The 5022-nt window shown below is 52.5% G+C and overlaps 1 long non-coding RNA gene across 1 annotated transcript; it reads right to left on the bottom strand.

Annotated features, from left to right (window-relative positions):
- Window positions 1–289: 289 nt before the first annotated feature.
- LOC116092545 lies at window positions 290–967 on the bottom strand. Its single transcript, XR_004119308.1, has 2 exons — window positions 850–967; window positions 290–605 (listed from the first exon to the last, which is right to left on the bottom strand). It is a non-coding gene; the product is annotated as an uncharacterized LOC116092545 (long non-coding RNA).
- Window positions 968–5022: the final 4055 nt, after the last annotated feature.

The raw sequence follows: 5022 nt of genomic DNA, 5'->3' as shown, positions 1-5022 counted from the left end.
GCCATCTCATCAGGCAGTTCTGGAAGGTTCCTAATGACTGAAAGCTCTGCAGGACACTGACCAGTACACCCTAGGCTCCATAATGAGATCTGATGCCCTCTTCTGGTGTGTCTGAAGACAGCTACAGTGTACTTACATATAATAAATAAAATAAATCTTTTAAAAAAAAAAAGACTTCTGTGGCTTAGTGGTATGTTATCCAACTTAAGGTCACAGCTGTTGGCCCAAGTCAGGTCCACCTACCTGTCCTCACTAAGCCAATTTAAAGAATCAAATTAAAAATGGAAGGCAGAGTGGAAGATTTATTTAATGTGGCCACATTGGGAAGAGAGATACAGAGATCCAGCAAATGTCACCAAAACCCACAGGCCCTAAGGAGAGATCAAAGTTTAAATAGAAGTCAGGGATTTGCACAGCTATGGAGCCCCGGCCAAGGTGTGGTCCTGCCCACCATTGAGCCACCTCTGTCTGTGCTTCAGTCCCGGAGAACTGTGCGAAATCTCTTTCCTACGAGGTAAGTCCCCTTTGGGCTGGTGCCTTTTCCTTCTCTCCGCGTGCCGTTCCTGGGAGAAGTCCATATCTCTGGTGCCCGTCATTTCATTAGCCTGATAGATTGAGACACAAGCATGTCTTTAGATCTTTGCCTTTTCTGCCGTACCTGGTACAGAAGGAGAGCCTGGCACACACAAGGCCCTGGGTTCTCTTCCCTCCTTCTACCTGGGCCCAAACTCTGGCCCCCAGCATAGCGCTGGCTCTCTGGTCACCCCGTGACTGCGAAGAGAGGAAGAGTGGGGGTGGGAGTTGGGGGGAAAGGTCCAGGGACTACCCCAGCCCCAGCCCTGCCCCCACCTCCACTCGCGCCCCAGTGGCTCCTCCCACCGCAAGCTCTGCATTGTCTTCACCGCCTCGAAGCTTTCTCCCCAGAGAGAAGGCCACCTATAGGATCTTCAGTTATGCTCTGGTCTTTCTCCATCCTAGCACTGCAGAGCGATGTCCTTCACCCTCTCCAAGACCACATGACCTGGGGGAGGGCTGGGCTGCTGCTCCTTGCCCCACATTCTACTCTCAGATTCCCCAACCTGATTGCGCCTGCTCCCAGCCACTCTCCCTGACTCTCTACCTGCAAACGTCCAGACAGACTGGACTCGCACAGCAGCTTGGGAGAATCTCCAGGGAGATCCATCGAGACAAAAAGCTAGTCCCAGCAGACGCCAGGCTGCGGGCTCCATTTATAGAACAGAATGAAATGGTGACATTCTAGAAACCGAGGGCTGGTGGGTGTTGCAAGGGGCAGAGGAAAGGGAGGGGAGGCTAGAAGGCCGGCTCAGTGGCTCAAGACTCCTTCTGTTGAGAGGCAAACTAACTCGGATGGAGGCACAGTGAGCACTAGGGAGATCCAAGCAGCCGGGAGGTGGAGGCAGGAGGATAAGACTTCAAGATCATTCTGCCTGCGGCCAGCCTGAGCTACTTGAGGCTCTGTTACAAAAGACAAGTACAACTAAAGGAGTTGTAAAGCAGACTATCTGGGAGGTTGAGCCACCTGGAGAGGAATGGCCTGTCGGGGGCAGAGGTCAGAGCCAGAGACACTCACCAAGAAAGCAAGTCAAACAAGAGACAGAGACTTCAATGCTTATTGAAGCCGACAGTCTTCCTAATAATTAACCCTGCGGGTGGGGGAGAGGTCTCTTGGCCCACCTCAATGAACTGTACCCCACTACCGAGACCCCCCACATTGTGGCTGCCTCCTTTCTTTGGGAAAAAAGTTTCGCTTCAGTGTGTGTGTGTGTGTGTGTGTGTGTGTGTGTTTTCAGGGAGCGACTTTAGTCAGCTCTCCCCTTCCACTATGGGGACCTATGGGGATTAAACTCAGACCTGCAGGTTGGTGGCAAGCACCTTAATCATTAGCTATGTGTCTTTGACCAAATTACCAACCTCTGTCTCCACTCTGCAACCTGGAGGTCAGTCAGGGCTGACTGTGGCACGTGCCTCAATGAGTGTGACAGCCACCTAAACTGCAAGGTGCTGAGGAGACCACGTTCAGTGAATACTGCTAACTTCATTACTGTTTCAGCCCCCGAGTTCACATCCGCGGTAAACGCCGTCATTAGCTTGTGAACAGGCCAGGTGTGCCATTTTATGATGTTGCATTTTTAGAATTAAAATGAATGAGAACACTTAGACTAAATCGCACTTGCGGGGTTTGCTTCATGCTTCAAGCTTTAATTTACAAGGCGCCTCAGAAGGAGCCGCTCTGGGATGGTTCTCAGCTGCTGAGCGGCTTAGCTCTGTATCACTCAGGTCTGGCTCAGTGAAGGAGGAGTGCTGGCCAGCCAAGGAGAGAGCAAGGGCAGCAGAGTCCTCCTCCCTGTGTCCTCTGTGTCACCAGGGCTCTTCTGGAATGTCCCCGGGATACACCCAAGAAGCCCTGCTCAGGACCCCTGGAGTGCGGAGCACGATGGCAAGGAATAGCCAGAGCTGGACACGGAAGGGGTGGGGTGGACGCTGGGGCTGGGGGTGCGCAGAGCAGGCCGCAGTGAACACCCTGGGGTCTGTAAACCACAGCTTCCCTGTTCGAGCCTCTCCTTCCACTCAAACCCGGGGGATCCCGGGTCGCAATGAACACCTTGGGGTCTGGAAACCGCAGATTCCCTGTTCGAGCTTCTCATTCCACTCAACCCCTGAGGATCCCAGGTTAATTATTAGGAATTCCCAAGCTCCACCAGGAACTTTGGCCTGGACTCTGAGCCTGGCAAAGGGACAAGGGACCTGCCAGAAGAGAGACTTGGGGACCCGCGGCTAACGGGATGTGGTTTATTTGCCCAGTAGAGAGTTAAGCATGAACAAAGGGAGCCCAGACACCTTCAGAGCACCAGGTCCCCGCACTGAGCCCTGGAGCAGACCTCCCTGGAAGGCCTGTGCCCCAAGCAGCCTCTCTGAGCTGTGACACTCAAGCTAAGACACACCTGGAAGTGGGCGTGTCCTTTCCTGTCTCACCTGCCTTCCTTCCCATAGGGCCCACTTCTCTCTCCCTCCTCCTACCCCCTTCCCCCTCCCCTTCCTCTCCCTCTCTCCTCCTATCCCCTCCCCCTCCTCCCCTTCTCTCTCCCTCCTCCTATCCACTCCCCTTCCTCCCTCTCTCTCTCCTTCTCTCTTTCCCTCTCTCCCTCTCCCTCCCTCTCCCTCCCCCCCCCTCCTTCTCTCCCTCTCACCCTCCTTTCTCACAACCACAGAGAAAGCATTTTTTAGCAATACAAGCTCCTAGCTTCCCATAAACCTAAAGCAAGCAGGCCACGGGCTGAAATCTCTGAAACCACGAGAAAAATAAGTCTCTCCCTTTGAGTTGATTCTTCCCAGGTATTTTGGAGAGAGGAGAGAGACAGAGAGAGACAGAGAGAGAGAGAGAGAGAGAGAGAGAGAGAGGGAGAGAGAGAGGGAGAGGGAGAGGGAGAGGGAGAGGGAGGGGGAGAGAGAGAGAAAGAAAGGGAGGGAGGAAGAGGGAAAGGGAGAGAGAGAGAGAGAGCAAGCATGAGGCTTGTTTTGAGACAGGGTCCTGCGTATCCCTTGCTAGCTTTGAATTCAGTAGGTGGCTGAGGATGGCCTTGAACTTCTGGCCCTCCTGCCTTCGCCTCCTGAGTGCTGGGATCCCCTCTGGGTGCTGTGGTGCTGTGGGTGTGGTCCACGGTTTCCTGCAGTCTAGACGAGCACTCAGCCTCAGCTCCAATCCTACAAATTTGACAGAATCTTCAGGGTGTGCTACAGATGCTGCAGTTGGGTCAAACACATCTGGAAGCTCAGAGGGTGGTAAAGTCGAGGTCGGTGTCCAGGGACAGACAGAGGTCTAGCTCCATAGGATCAGGAAGTCCTCTGTGTTTCCACACAGTGAGGTAACCAGGGACATACCTCAGGGGTTTCATCAGGGGCTGACACTCCAGCTCCCATGGTGCCATGGGATCGCCACACACCAGGCACATCCCTACAGGACTCTCTAGCAGTTCGGTTACATCCTAACAAGGGGGTTCGGGTTCAGGGAGGGGCCGTGGGTGCCTATGTGCCAGCCACCTTGTGTACCTGTCCTGGCCTTGGCCTGGCAGCCAGGTGGCCGGGTGGCAGAGAGGGAGTTGGGGGGGGGTGGTACTCCAGCCTTACATCCTTCCTCTGTCAGCTTGTGAGGAACAGATTCCCAGAAGGCCATGGGGCAGAAAGGAAAAAAGGTCTATGTGCTTATGTGTCTGTGTGTGCACTTATGAATGCCCGAGGTCAATCATGGGGGTTGTTGGGAATATGTTCGTGGTCACAAAGAAAGGAACACCACTCCACTGAAGTGTCAGGGCAAGGCAAACTTCATTGCTGATCAGAAAAGCAAACACACAAGACAGTCAGTGTGTTTGGCTTCTATTCTGTGGTGAAAACTATGTCTCTTCGTCATTAGCTGGGCTCCAACCACACAGTCTTATTCAGTCGGCTAGTCTGAGAAGAATTAGCTCACTGGGGTTAAGAATGGAAGGGGAAAAGGGTCACTGCTCCAGGACTAGAGCAGAGGGCCTCTGAGCAAACACGGATTTGATGGCAGTGGTGTGTGTGTGTGTGTGTGTGTGTGTGTGTGTGTGTTAAAGCATTTACATAAAAAGGGAGACAAAAGATTTTAAATCTGTGTCTTAGAAATTGATAGAAAATATTCCTATGTGTACTTTTCCAGGAATCATTCCCCAGGTGCCATCCACCACATGTAGATCAGGCTAACCTCAAACTCACAAAGATCCATCTCCCTCTGCATCCTGCGAGTTGGAATTAAAAAGGCATACACCACCATGTCTGGTTCACTCCAAAAAACAACTTTAAGCCTGGCAGTGGTCTCACACACCTTTAGTTCCAGCACTTGGGAGGCAGAGGCAGATCTCTAAGTTCGAGGCCAGCCTCATCTACAGAGTGAGTTCCAGAACAGCCAGGGCTACACAGAGAAAGCCTGTCTCAGAAAAAAAGAAAAAAAGAAAAAAGAAAAAAGAAAAGAAAAAACAAAACAAC

Source organism: Mastomys coucha, unplaced genomic scaffold (assembly GCF_008632895.1).
Source record: "Mastomys coucha isolate ucsf_1 unplaced genomic scaffold, UCSF_Mcou_1 pScaffold15, whole genome shotgun sequence".
Taxonomy (NCBI): domain Eukaryota; kingdom Metazoa; phylum Chordata; class Mammalia; order Rodentia; family Muridae; genus Mastomys; species Mastomys coucha.
This window is presented reverse-complemented; position numbering and strand designations above follow the sequence as displayed.